The sequence below is a fragment of the Salvelinus sp. IW2-2015 genome, unplaced genomic scaffold (assembly GCF_002910315.2).
Source record: "Salvelinus sp. IW2-2015 unplaced genomic scaffold, ASM291031v2 Un_scaffold933, whole genome shotgun sequence".
In the NCBI taxonomy this organism is placed as follows: domain Eukaryota; kingdom Metazoa; phylum Chordata; class Actinopteri; order Salmoniformes; family Salmonidae; genus Salvelinus; species Salvelinus sp. IW2-2015.
Window position 1 is genome coordinate 720,255 of NW_019942655.1, and position 15,648 is coordinate 735,902.

General features: G+C 40.7%; 1 protein-coding gene across 1 annotated transcript in view; it reads left to right on the forward strand.

Annotated features, from left to right (window-relative positions):
- The first annotated feature begins 1,737 nt into the window (after positions 1–1,737).
- LOC112069216 (ELAV-like protein 2) overlaps positions 1,738–15,648 on the forward strand; it is a 55,064-nt gene continuing 41,153 nt past the window's right edge. Inside the window, 1 exon segment of the mRNA XM_024136507.2 lies at positions 1,738–2,169. The gene's annotated coding sequence lies outside the window, so the exon portion shown is untranslated.

Here is a 15,648-nt window from a genome sequence, read left to right on the forward strand (position 1 = left end):
GTAAATGTGTTTCGGTCAAATGTTCAGTGGAAATTGTTAAAGGTTCAATGCAGCCATTTTTATCTCAATATCAAATAATTTCTGGGTAACAATTAAGTACCTTACTGTGATTTGTTTTTAAATTAAAATGGTCAAAAAAAATAAACAAATAGCTTCTTAGTAAAGATCAATTTCTCAAGCAAGAATTTTGCTAGGACTGTGTGGGAGTGGTCTGAGTGGGGAGGGGAAAACTGGAAATTAGCTCTTATTGGTAGAGAGGTTTGGAACTCTCTTTCTTATTGGATTACTAACTAATTTACCGACAGGTGATGTCACCAGGCAGGCCAAAACTCAAACCTACCAACAGACTTAAATTCCAGGCGGTCTTTTCAAGCAGCTCTTACACTAAAAGGCCATTATCATAATTTTCACAGTATTATTCCAACCTCATAGTGTGGAAATGTATATGAAACACAGGTAAATCATGTTTTGGATTGCACTGGGCCTTTAAAAGTCGTCTGGGTGGATAGAGTTGTATGGTATGTTTTAACTTTGCAATCACTGTTTTTTGATTGGAATACATTTTAAAGTGAAAAAATCTGAGTCATTATCATTCTGTGTTGGAATTGCCCATCCCTAAAAAAGACTCTTAGTAGTGCTATATATTCTGTCTTTCATAGCTGATCTAGGATCATGTTTCACGCCCTTAGCCCTGACTTTAACCATTGCACAGATAAATAACAAAACAGGCCTTGGACCTGTTGTTTGGGGGCAATAACCTATTATAGGTTATGTAGGTTTACACACACAGTATAGTTATCCATACCATTTTTGAAGATGCACAATGTAGGTCTATCCACTATTCAACATGTAGATATTTTGAAAACGTGACATCTACTTGTACTTGGGCAATGCTTATGCCTACGTACACCTTGTTATGAATAACATAGCTAAAACGCTGTGGGGAAAGCAGTAGGCGAAATGTCTACACGCGCTTAGTAAGTACAAAGCGTCGAGGAAAACCTCGTGCTCTCTGTCAGAACGCTGGTTCGCTGTCCTTGGTGCTGAAAGCTGTGGGTTGAATGCCGATTTCTGGATTTCTTCGTGCGGTGTGCATGGAAATACGACAGCAATGCCTCTTAATCCACACACTATTTTGCGTTGGTGCAACATATTGGCTTTTATAATGTGCAGTAAAGATCTGTAGGATATAGCATTTTAATATCGTAGACCTATGGCACACGGAGTAGACTAGGCTATATTAACTTGAAAAGCTGTGAAGTAAACTCAACAGTTTAGATACCTCAATGAATAACGAAAAGTTGAGCGGGGCTTTAGTTTATAGCCTACTTCATTCAATTGAAAATACGTTCCCACGTGTTGGAAATGTCTCCTTGCATGATCGACTCTTTCAATAGGTAAAGGGATCTTACTGTAACCTATAAAACGGCAAGATTCTAAAGCATATTTTTCTGTTCAATCCACGACAAAGTAATTATCAAGCAAGACATTTTTTTCATTCCTGCGTGCCAGATATTATGTGGCAAGTCAGTATTGTTAGACATCAAATTCCATATTAAGGAAAAAAAACGTGATCTTTTTGAATGGCATCAAATAGAACCAATAGAAACCCGATGAGGACGCGTTATAGCCAATTACATTCAGGCACCTCGATGCATCACGGTGGACGGAGCTACTCCGGGTATACTTCCGCGTGCATGCGTGCTCGTGTGTGTAGGTTGAATGGATGAAACAGCGAGAGCGGAGAGGTATAGCGTTGCTGTGATACGGCCCTATATATTTGCTGACAGGACTATCTTCCTTTTAAAGACAACCTCCTCCTTACATTGGTTTTCACTTAGTGATGTCGCGTATTTGTGTGGTGAACCTGTAAAGAGCAAGACAGGCAGAAGCCAGCTTTTTTAATTATTTGATTCATTTTATTTCTTCAGTTATTTTGATTTTATTTAATCCATTGGCTGAAAGGGACTCATTTCTGTATTTTGGTTAAATAAATATTTTATTTAATCATTTTATCTTGTTTATGTGTTGATTTTCTGTTTCCAAGTTTGAACTAAGAGAAAGGCCGAATTCATCTTTTTATAGCCTATTTGCAAGTGTCTTCATCATTCTCTATTTTTAAAGAGATTGTTTGGCTAAGGACGTCCGTAACTTTCATTTCTAGAAACGGTAAGACATTTATTCATTATTAGCCTATGTGAAATCGATATTTTGTGACTTCCAAGTTTTATAACAATATGATTTGTAGGCTATTGTTTGATATCGTAGCCTGCACTCTCATCGCATGAGGACCATAGGCAATTGTTCCAATTACATTTTTGTTGTAGTGTATTTTTTTCCAGGGATGAATTGTGTAGAATTGCGGTGTATAAATATGAATGTCTCGACTAGATCAATCCATCTGCGCCTAGATTCTTTGCTACCCATGTCAAGCTACATTCTGCGTGTCAGGTGAACGCGAATCTTTGGGTTTCGCATGTCTTCTTGGTAACCAAGCCACGAGTGTGAATACTACAATATGCATTTGATAGGCTATAGGCAGCGCGTTGTCTTCAATAGTATTGGTTAAACTGGTTATATATTCTGTAGTCTTCTTTTCTATGCAATGGGAGTGACACATTTACTGATAAGTAAGCCGGTCTCTGCACATGGATGGTTATTTAGCTTATTACCAGTTTACATGATTAGGGTCGCAATCCCAGACCCTATCCTACTTAACTGAGATAGGTTATGGTCTAAACTGCACGACAAAAAAAAGTGCCATAGTTTTTTGGGGGGGGATCAACTACGGATTGGTGGTAACCTTGGCTGCTTTATCGATTTAAAACTTGGTGCATTCATCTCTAAATACAGTAATTGATAAATACAACTAAACACATGTAACTTATGCACTCACTCGTTTGCCAATACGATTGGATTGGCTATTTTTAAACAGGCCCTGGAATTAATTGAAGAATCGATGATGTAGGTCTAACGTGTGAAACATTTTGCTTGCGAATTCACGTCTGATTTGCATTTTAAACCCAGACTACCTGAGAATAGCCTAGGCACCACGAAGACCCACATCCAGGTGGATGTCTAGCAAAGGAAGCTGCTGAGGGGAGGTTCGCTTATAATTATGGTTGGAACGGAGAGAATGGAATGGCATCAAACACATGGAAACCATGTGTTTTGGTGTATTTCATAATCATTCCACTCCAGCCATTACAACGAAGCGGTCCTCCACAATTAAAGGTGCCACCATCGTCCTGTGATGTCTTCCAAAAAAAAAGGCTGTAAATCAGAGACGCAGTGGTGGGACTTTCAAGGGCTCTCTATCCATTTAAAAGCATAATTAAAAGTACCCCAATCCTTTCACCTGCACCCTGCTTTAAATGGGCAATCTGAGATTCATACATCAATTTGACCTTTTAAATGAATTAAGGCGTTTTTTTAAACTATTGTTTGTAAACAAACACTATAACATCAACATGGTTAAAACTATAATGTTATCATGGAGGGTCAGTCTTTGTATCCATTGATCTGTCTAAGAATTTGAGACTGGTTATCCTGGGCCATTCCTCAGCTGTTAACCAAAATAGTGGTGGAAATGGGCTTTGTTGTTTGCTACAACAGATTGCCCCTTCAATTAGTCAAAATGGAGGAACTCCAAATTGTAAAAAAAAAAACATGATGGCAAAATAAACAATGCATTGCACTAGGCTGCAGGGTCTTCATTTTGATTCATGAACAAAACAAAACATGTTTAGCTAGTTTTTCGTCTTAATGTCTGGAACCTAGACCTGGATGACCCATGGTCTGTGCACCTGATGCAAATTAAAATGTGCCTCCCTTCTATTTGGGCTGGTTGACAAGTGGAATATTCCATATCCTAAAATTCCAAGTAGGATAACGCTGCTATTGGCTGCCTATCTTGTCGCTTTATTTAGGGTAGTTACGTTCCCGCCACTGTCCAACCATTCTCGACGTCGCAAACTTTGGAGAAGGATCGGTCATTTAGTTGCATGGACTTTCGTCAATTATACAAATTGTTGTAAACTGTATTTATTACCCAAGGTAAGAACTGTAAATAATATTTTACTGTATCCAACGAAGAAGCCAAACCGTAAAAACAACTAAAGAAAATGGCATGCGCTTTCAAATGCTATAGCTTGCTAGCTAGTTGGTTTGGTGGTCACGAGCCAACCTTTGCAGGGACATCACAGCGTGGTACCACAGTATGTATTGGTTCACTTTCTAACGTTAGCCGGCTACAATTTGCACATGCATGATGCTTTTGCCCTTTTTTGTTAGTCAATGTTTTGTACTGGTCCAGGTAGCTAGTCCATTGTAGCCGACTAACATTAGAAAGTGAACTAATGTATTCCAACTAAGTGGATATAGCCAGCTAACTAAATAGGTAACGTTAGCTGCCGTAGACAATATAACGTTATAACAACGTGGCCACACTAGCTAACCTGCTTACTGTTAGTCTAGTTAACCAATCTTCAGTCACGGGTTTAGTTACCTGGTTGGCTTATTCCATAGGCAACGCAGTGCTATACAGTTAGTTAGTGACGGTTCGGCTGAGGAACCTGGGTTTAAATAGTTGTACTTTTCTACGACCGGTAACATTCTACTACGTAGAAGGCAATTTAAAACGGGCAGCGTGTTTTAATTAGCCACGGGTCAATTGCTGACTATGCAGTAACGTTATACCGGCATGCAGATTGTCATGCGGTTCATGTCAAGATGTGTACCCACGAGTTGGCTTCTCTCACAGTCAATACATTTAATTGTAGTACTTGTATCTAGTTATATGCACAGACTCGAGATAACAAATCACGGTGCATATTCACCCATAGCACACGATGCAGGAGATAATTGATTGGTAATGCAGCGCGAGGTCAGCACATTTGTTACTCGAGCAATTAACGCAGGTGGCAAAGATGAACTAATTGTCATGGCAGCTCTCGTCTCCCTGCATGCAGTGTGGCATTCCCCTCCGTGAAACGCACACCTATTGAGGTATATTCCAGCTATTGAGGTAATTGCTGGTTCTGGTTGGTTGAACATCCAATCTTTATAGCTAGCTATGCTATTAAAATATAACAATATGCATCCCACCCTCATGTTATTGTAAGGCGTGTGTTCCGTGTTGACGCCTCATTGTATTAAAACATCCATATAAGGCACGAGGGTGTGTGGTATATGGCATGATGCAACGCCTTACCGTTATTACAAACTGGTTACTAACGTAATTCGAGCATTACAAATACAGTATTTGTCATACCCCTGGTATAGGTTTTGTTATATCACGGCTGTCAGCCAATCAGCATTCAGGGCTTGAACCACCCAGTTTATAATTAATCTTAAGTGGCCTCCAATCAGAATATGCTTGAATAGAAATGGCACATAAATCTAACTGGGTTCAATGTCTTGACTTGTTAAAATCTTGTTACTACTGTATTTATCCATTAGTTCACTCATCTTGTTAACCCATTTGTCCACACCTCCTAAATGAAAGTAGTTTACGGACACAACTTTTCATCTAGTGGGTTTATAATTTTCTGTTAGATTCTGTTACTTATCGGTATTTTTTTTAATAGTTCGACCAGCTATACACTCAGTTAACAACCGTGAGCACTAGGGATGCTATCTGACCTTGGGTACTGAACAAGCAGTGTCTGTCAAGATGCTTCAGCATTGTCTCAGGTGTTTTTTTTGTTTTCCAGTGAGTAGGCAGTCTGCAGTGAGTAATCAGTCAGAAGGTGATGAATAGATTACGAATCGTCAAGGCAACAACTGTAAACGTGGCCAGTTAATATTTACTAGTAGGCTGCTGACTCATGTGTCTCGCTGGTCTTGGAGGGAGGGGGGGAGGGCGTGGTTCAGTGCTTCCCTCTAGTAGGCTAGCTCAAGTCTCATCTCTCCTCCCTGAACAATATTGCCACACTAAAAGCCAGAGATTCCCAAAACTCGGTCCTCAGACCCCCAAGGGTTGCACGTTTTTTTTTGTTGTCCTAGCACTCACTACACAGCTGATTCATGTAATCAACTAATCATTGAGCTTTGATAATTTGAATCAGCTGTGTAGTTTTAGGGCAAAATACAAAATGTGCAACCCTTGGGGTCCTGAGGACTGAGTTTGGGGGAAATGCAGGCTTAGGACAAGGTTTAAAAAAAATAATAACTAGGTTTAAAATAATTCATTGGCAAGGTGGTAGTTGGTAAATAGAAACAAAAATTTGCTTGCCATTTTTAAGTTGATGTTCGGGGAACATAAATTGAGCTTGGTTCTTTTTGACTCATTCCTGCAAGTCCCTAACAGTTTCCAAGAAATGTTATTCATTTATTAGCCTAGATGTTGCTTTTGGGCAATTCCCTTCCTCATATAGCTCATGTTCCTTCCATGATTTCAACAGATACTGTGAGGGACATAAGAGGGGATACGAGTGGTTGTCTCGCTGTATTATTGAGTCCAGGCATTTTGCCTTTCTAAATAAAGACTGCTGACAGAACGCCCTAAAACGCATGAGAGTGAGTGAACTTCCAAAGGCCATGTCAGTGTGCAGCCCTGTCAAGAGAAATGGGTTAGTTTACAGTGGTTGGTTCCAGCTGAAAAATATTACTCTCCTCCTCCCAGCTCTTTCTCCCTTTCTGCAGTGAAGGTTGAGTCCTGTGGTGTAGATGGTATGTGGGGCTCATGCTATATGTTGGCCACAAGGTGTCCCTCCCCACAGTGTGTGCAGGTCATTTACCCAAGGCCAGCGCCGCAGTGTCCTTGGACCTGTCTCTGCGTCATGGTAGAAGACCTCCCTCAACTCATGGCATGTGGCGATTCTGTTTTTTCAAATGAAGCAGATGCTGTTTCGACGTGTCTTTTATTACAGCCATGACAGAACTTCTCTGCCTTCTAATGAAGTGATCAAAGCAGGTAGCAATAACTTAATTTTTTAAAATCAATGTTTACATCATACACTCAAGTAAAACTCCTTGGTCTTACTTAAAAAATAAAAAAATAAAAAAAGTATTTCTAGATTGTAAAATTATTTAGCTAATTAAGTAGAAGTTCTGCCCCCCCCCCCAAAAGTCTGATTCTCTACTTTAATGTAACTAGAGGACCTACACTTTCCAGACCCAGCCCAGCCTCTAACTCACTGCAATTTAATTATCCTAGAAATGTTTTAACTCTCCAGTTATCAACATCAAGTTGTTCTCTTGGCAAATAGGAGTTTTATGTTAGGAAAGATGGAACAAAAAAATATATATACAGTTTGGCCTTTACATAAGTGAGGCTTTACATTTTTTTTTGTCTCCTTTATTTGTTTGACAGCATTGGTATGACTTGAATGGCATCTGGGAATGTCTTATGAAACTTAGTGCAATATGCTCTAACAGCCAATCATACTCGGGACTGCTGGCCATTTCATAGCTATTTTCCCTGTACAGTCGGTGCCACTTCAGAAAACATCATTTTAAAGGAAATATTTTCTACGGGTAAAGTAGTGGTCTTTTTCTATTATACTGAACAAAAATATAAATGCAACAGGCCCTAATCTATGGATTTCACATCAGTTGGCAGGGGTGCAGCCCAGGCCCACCCACTAGGGAGCCAGGCCCAGCTAGTCAGAATGAGTATTTCCCCACAAAAGGGCTTTATTACAGACGGATATACTCAGTTTTATAAGCTGTCCGTGTGGCTTGTCTCAGATGACCCCCCCCCCCCCCGTAGGTGAAGCCAGATTAGGAGGTTCTCGGCTGGCGTGGTTATACGTGGTCTAACGTTGTGAGGCCGGTTGAACGTACTGCCAAATTCTCTAAAACATTATGGTACCGGGCTTATGGTGGAGAAATTAACATTCAGAACTCTGGCAACAGCTCTGGTGGACATTCCTGCTGTCAGCATGCCAATTGTACGCTCCCTCAACTTAAGACATCTGTGGCATTGTGTTGTGACAAAACTGCACATTTTAGTGTTCTTTTATTGTCCCCAACACAGGGTGCACCTGTGTAATGATCATGTTTAACCAGCATCTTGATATGCCAAACCTGTCAGGTGGATGGATTATCTTGGCAAAGGAGAAATGCTCCTGAACAGGGATGGAAACACATTTGTGCATTTGAGAGAAATATGCTTTATGTTCGTATGTAGCATTTCTAGAATTTTAATTCAGCTCATGAAACATGGGACCAACACTTTACGTGTGTATCGTATTTTCTTAGTCCTGTCTCTCAAAAGGCGCCATTTCGTTAACTTTTGCATGGCTGCAGTACTGTAATAGCAAGAGTCGTGTGTGTGTGTGTAGCTTGGTTGTCTTAGCCAATTTGTGGTGGTAGAGTAGCTACTCCTGTGACGTGAACAAAGAAATGTCAGGGCTCATTGTAAGTGATGAAGTGCTATGCATTAATGTTCAAGGACACACACACACACACACACACACACACACACACACACACACACACACACACACACTGAAAAGGGCCCTTTGGAACACCTTGACCTTATCAACACACAACTATGATTCTCCCCGTAGTCTAGTACGGCCTGTACATTTGCATGCTCCTTCCAGGAAGTGCTAACTGCAGTCCTAAGAGATCAATAGTGTCATTTAGCTGAGCAACACTGAGGGGGGCTGCTTGTGCATGGCTGACTATCTAGTCAGCAGATGTTTGTTTCGCATCAGCGTTGGTTCAGAAACGTCCTTTCAGAAATATCGTATACTTAGATCATGAAAGTTTGTTGAACTTTATTTAGTCGAGGCAAATGAGGCCTTTTTTTTTTATCGACTTCCCCAGAGTCTGATCTCGTGGGCAACGTTTTTATGAGGAAGTAAATAAAAAGTCTCACTGCCAAAATCCTGAACTATCCCTTTAACACACATGCTCAAGTAGACTACTTTAACAGTGTAAACTAATAGTGAAAAACCTACTGCTAATATCTGCATCTCTGTACAATGCGTTTGTACACTAACTAGATGCACTCACTGATGTCAGTCAGTGGTCATTGCAAAGCACTCACCAGAGAAACCTGATTAGGCTACTCAGTTTTTCACAAGCTGAAAAACAGAAAATATAAAATCCATTACGTTTTTTTTTTCTTTCTGTTCACAGAAAATTGCCTTAATCTGCATTTGCTTTATCTGCTCATATTTCATTTTTTTAATCCTTAATTTAATGAGGCTTGTGGAAGGTGAGGTTCCTTTTCCCACAGCATGCTCCGCTGTTTACTCTGAACTGCCTAGTGTAGTGGAATTATCTGGCCCATACGCTACCAGGGTTTTCCGCAAGTACATAGGAGTAGCCAGCCAGGCGTCCCCGATCCATGAGTGCGTGTCCCCCAGGGTTAGATACATTTTTATCCCCCTCCATCCGAAATACACAACGAAATTATTGAGAACTTTATCGCGTGTACCTCCCATATAGAAACAATTTGTGACAATGTAGAAAGACAAAACATTTACAGTTTTAAATGTATGAATTCAGTGTGTTTTTGTATTTTTCGGTTTCGTCTAGGGCTCTAGGCATATATGATCAGAACTATTTTCTAAGAGTACATTAAACCTGTCTTCTTGATTAGTCTTATTTACAGTTTTTACTGCAAGATATGAATTGTCACTGTTCAAGTTATCTATTCTATTAAAACAAATTGTGTAAATGGCCCACATTTATCTTGAAAAATGTAATTAATGTTTAAAATGAAAGGGTTTTCAGTCTTAAGCAGTGGTCTAAAGTGCCACCATTTTGGTCGCATATGCAACTAGATATTTTGCTTTGTGACCAGGAGTTTTTTTGGGGGCAATGCGATTATGGGGGGGGGGGGGAAGTCTCCCAGATGACGATTGTTGTAATGTGGATTCGCTGTAGTGTTGCGTGCCCCAGAGACGAGCAAATGCAGAGTCGTTAGTGTCTTGGTTGCTCCGTTACTACAGTGAAAACGGCTTGCTTCTAGTTCAACCAGGTCAAAAGATTTGACCTATATTACAGAGCGCAACATTTGTTTACTTCCTATAGCGGCTCACTGGGAATGCTTTTTACATTCATAAACCATGTAGGGGGCTGTTCTTAAACTACTCATGCGTCGACGTCGTTTACCATTTGTTTACACTTTGTTCAGTCATGTTATCCCGTTGGCTAACAAGCTAAACCTGTTAACCTTAACAGTATATCCAAATATTTGGGGGCACAGCGAGAACTTGTAAAGAGACGGTGTACAATTTTCTATGTCATGAATCTCAACAGGAAATAGTGCTTTTACACAATGTAGCAACCTAATATTCCACAAATGACTTTGTAATCTCAACAACGGGTATTCGTCGTTGGCTCTTTATAATAAACAAATGTTTTTACATGGTTACATATTAGTTTCTAGCCCACCACATGCTTCACAAGTAGCCTTTATTTGGCCTATATGAATTGTAGTTCTCAATCAATAAAAATAAATCTTACTTTGTGGTGTTCCTCACTTGTTTGGGAGTATCAGTGCTAAGTTTTTATTTATTTAGAGCCCTGGTCTTATTATATATTTATGGTTTTATGTAGCCTAAATGTAATACATTATCATTAGGTAGGGGCTCTATAAAATCAGTTTTTGCATGATTCCATCTTGGTCTTTTCCCACATTTGGGTTCTGTTTGTTTTTCCCCAGGCTTCTGTGTTCCCCAGTTTTCAGTTTATCATTCTCAAATTACACTTTTCTATTAGAACATATTTTTTTTTTTAAACAGGAGAGCTCTGGGGAAAAATCTGATAAATGTAGATTTATGCGTGTAGTTACCATTTTTAATTCAAGTGCACACTTTTAGCGAGATGCGGTTGTTGTATAGCGACGTGTTTGTAGCGCACATGTAATGGTAGAGTTTTACAAAGCAAGTACCCACTAGATTGATTAAAATAATCATTGTCATTCTGGCAGGTAAGCGTAGGCTACTTTGTCGTTAACATTACATTTACATTTAAGAAGGTTTTGAGAAGGTTTTGAGAACATTTTGAGAAGGTTAGCCTGTTTCCACCAGCGTCATCGCTAACGGCTACACAGACGGAGACGAGCGCATCGCGGACGGCGACGTTTCTCATTGCCTCTTGAGAAAGTTGCAGGAAGTATGAATCGTGGATACATTCTGTACATGTTTTATCATACACTTGGGCAAATTTAGTTCATTTTCAAGCCATTTAGTTGGTTCCCTACTAAGAGAAATACTTGATAGAATATTTTTTTGAATCCCGTTTTAACGCCTGGAACCCGTGAGGGCCGTAAGGATCACATGTAGAACAGAATGAGGCTCTCCACTACCTATTGTTCCTGCACTGATGATTCGCCATCTTCAAATGTTTAAATTTTTTTTGTTGTTGTTGTAGGTAATCGCCAACAAGTCTAAGCCTACCAGTAGCATATGCAAATTTTAAGGCGCTTAAGACTGTCAGCCAATCAGCATTCGAGGCTCGAACCTCCCAGTTTATAATATTATATATCCATCCACATTGCAGGATTTGAATGGCGAAAGGGGCGTAGGAGAGAGAGACTATTCAATCGGACACCTTTTTAAAAATGAGTCAACACTTGCTGTTGTGAATCAAAGCTCAGGACATACAAATAGATTGCGTCACAACTCTGTGGCTGGCTGTATGAAACGTGCGAAAGAAAATAAAATGTATCAACAATTTAGGCTAAGTGGATTTAGACTCATCGGTACCACTTGCATTACATGGGATGTGCAAATTCACTCATGCTTTTCCCCCACCGTATAAAGACATTTTACTGCGACCAATCACAACACCCACAAATTGTACCGGGAGGCAGAACAGACTGCGTTTCCCTGTCATCGCTTGCGTCGACAGGCGCCTATCCTATCAACGGATCGCTAGAAGATGCATATCGCTCATGCTAGCTTGACGGACTATCTTAATTTAAACTTTTAAATGAAAAGTAGCTACGTTAATATGAAGTCGAAAAAAATAATCGTCTGACTAGGTGAAGGCTGGCGCTAATGGGAAAACACTGGGTTGCAGCTCTAGTTTTTAAATTAAGTTTTATTAATGAACTTAACCTGTAAGTATTTGTCGGAACTAATGTGATTTCTGTAAATGCTTTTATTGCATTGAATCACTGGCTGTAATAAATCTTGCCACCTTTGTTTGATTGTCTCATGTTAGTAACATTTCTTTGTGGTTGGTAGTTCTGCAGTGGTAGAATTCTTTGTCATAAAAAAAAAGCATCATGTGCACAATGAGTCTATTCTTAGGGAAAAATTAAAGCTGAATCACCACCTAGACTCGTGTGTGTGTGTACTGAACAAAAATATAAACTCGACATGTAATGTGTTGGTTTCCTGAGCTGAAATAAAAGATCCCAGAAATTTCCATACGCACAATTTATATTTTCTCTCAAACGTTGTGCACATTCCTGTTAGTGAGCATTTCTCCTTTGCCAAGAGAATGCATCCACCTGACACGTGTGGCATATCAAGAAACTGATTTTAAACAGTCATTGCGTAAGTGCACCTTGGGCTGGGGACAAAAGGCCACTCTAAAATGTGCAGATTTGTCACACAACACAATGCCACAGATGTCTCATGTTTTGAGGGAGCGTACAAGTGCCATGTTGACTGCAGGAATGTTTCCAGAGAATTGAATAGACAATTCTCTAAAATAATCCGCCTCCGACATTGTTTTAGAGAATTTGGCAGACCATGTGTATTGTGTCGTGTGGGAGAGCGGTTTGCTGATGTCAATGTTGTGAACAGATTGCCCAATACTGGGGTTATGGTAGACATTTGCATTTTATCAATGGCAATTTGAATGCACGGAGACCCTGACAATATCCTGATGCCCATTGTCGTGCCATTCATCCACCGCCACCACCATGTCGCAAGAATCTGTACATAATTCCTGGAAGCTGAAAATGACAGTTCTTCTGTGCCCTGCAGACACACAAAATATGTCACCCATTTGCGCATGTTTGGGATGCTCCGGATCAATGTGTTCCAATATCATCAACTTCGCACAGCCATTGAAGAGGAGTGAGACAACATTCCACAATCAACAGCCTGATCAACTCTATGCGAAGGAGATGTGTCGCGCTGCATGAGGCAAATAGTCACAACAGATACTGACTGGTTTTCTGATCCACACCCCTTCTTTAAAAAAAATAAGACATCTGTGACCAACAGATGCATATCTGTGTTATTAGTCATGTGACATCCGTAGGAGATTAAGGAATTTATTTAAATTGACTGATTTCCTATTATGAACTGTAACTCAGTAAGGGTGAGATTGTTGTGTATTTTAGTAAGGGGTAGAAATGGCAACGCATAACCTTTTTTTACTGTAATGTTCTCGTGAAAGCAGTGAACTCCAGTTGGAGCTAATCGAGAGTTCAGAGGGATTGCAGCATCCACAGGACTCCCATTGTCCCACTGTCTCAATTGATTAACTGGCATGATTCATTCAGTAGAATGTCTCTCCCACATTCAAACACCCCGGAAAAGTGTCTTCTGAACCCTATTAATTAGCCTGGACACTAATCAGTGAGACAACCTGTAACCAACCCCCCCCCCTCCCCCCCCCCCCCTTTGGCCCTCCAAGACCAGGCTTGAGTAGAGTACTTAATCCAACTAACTGAAACAACATGCGCTAGATTTCAGCATCAGTAGTGCAACATCAACTTTGTATGAAAATATGACCGAGCCAGCATGTTTAGGCTCTAAAGGCAGCTGGTCATGAAATATTGACTAGTAAGGGTGTCAGGAATAGACATCTTTTCACCTTTTATTTAAACGGACACATTTACTCCCTAAATTAAGCTTTCTCTGCAGTTCTTGCCAGGTGTAGTTGCTTTTCATGGCTGCCGGGTGTAGTTGCTTTTCATGACGTTCATAGTCCCCCCCCCCCCCCCCCCCCCCCCCCCCCCCCCCTTCGAGATGGGCTGTGGGATTTGAGAGAACCAGTAACTAAGCATGCTGCATTTTAATGAGTCTTAAAAGGGAGCCTGCTCAGTGAGGTAAAACGGAGGTGGATGGGTTTAGCCTAGCACACTGGTAAAAAGAAAACTGAGTTTATATATTTTTTTATTTTCAAAAACTGCTCAGTAAGGCCTCCAGGGGGACAAGATGCACCATGCTCAAATGCCAGGATGAGGCTGCTGGTTGGCTGCACATGCACAAAGCCTGTATTGGGACAGATTTTGAGGCAGAGCCTTGCCAAGTTCCATTTTCTAAGTGTTTATCTAATGAAATATTTGTGCCTTGTAGCAATGTCTCCAGTGGGACAATGGCCAATGTTTATACTTTGTACTTCTAATTAAAGGTGACGCTAAGAATGGGAGGTGACACAGCAAGTCTGTCTTCCCTCAATATTTGGGTGTTTGGTGGCGCCGTCGTCTGTTTTGGCCCAATTTGGAGAGACTAGGATATTTGGTGCGTGTTTTTTTGTTGTTGATTTGTTGGGATGTAATGTGAACATTCTATTAGGGGAGAGTGAGTTGATATGGAAATGGGATTCATTCTCTTGTTCTCATCTGCACTGACCTGTAAAAGGTTGACAGGTTTTTAAAAGCATTATGGTGTTTTACCTTTCTCCTGTTGAATTATTTTCATATCAGGGTCCTGCATTCAGTGTTTCACAGTAGTGCTGAACTAGGATCAGGTTCTTATGATCTAAAAGGCTAATCTGATTCTAGATTGCTGTGAATACGGGGCCTGTTAACCTCTCTTGGGTATGTGGGACGTTAGCGTCCCACCTCAACAGCCAGTGAAACTGCTGGGCGCCTAACTTTACAACCTGATTGTCTTGGTATTCTCAGTTGAATGTATTTTTTTATTGATGGGATTTATTCTAAAATGATGGTGTATGAAGGGTAACAGCAAGGTAGCACAATGTGTAGATTTCTTAACAAATATGCCAGGTTTCAGTGGAGGCTGCTGAGGGGAGGAACGGCTCATAATAATGGCTGGAACGGAGCGAATGGAACGGCATCAAACACATGGAAACTGTGGTGGATGTAGTTGATACCGTTCCGCTCCAGTTATTACCATGAGCCCTTCCTCCCCAATTAAGGGGACACCAACCTCCTGTGCCAGATGTATATATATTTTATTAGGTCATAGCAAGAATAACCTAATGCAGCGGGTGTAAAATAAACACCTGAAACTAGAGCCCCTTAATATACTAGTCTTGACGAAATTGGAAACATTGGGCGGAGTTTCTCTTCTGCGCTGTTCAACCAATCCAGTAAATGTGGAGGAGGAGTTAAGATGTCACCTTAAGGTCCAAAAGAAGTGTCTCGTTAGAGGCTCTTCCTATATGTTGTTGGACTCTGCAGAGGCTATAGCAAGAGTGAAGGCTGTTTTCTGTCAACCTAGGAGATGACAGATGGCGCTCTTGAGGAAGTTTCAAATTAGTGGATTCGGCTATTAGAGCCGCACCCGTTGCTGACGGGTGTATAAAATCAAGCACACAGCCATGCAATCTCCATAGACAAACATTGGCAGTAGAATGGGCCGTTCTGAAGAGCTCAGACTTTCAATGTGGCACGTCATAGGATGCCACCTTTCCAACAAGGAAGTTTGCCAAATTTCTACCCCTGCTAGAGCTGCCTCGGTCAACCATAAGGGCTGTTATTGTGAAGTGGAAACGTCTAGGAGCAACAATGGCTCAGCCACAAAGTGGTAG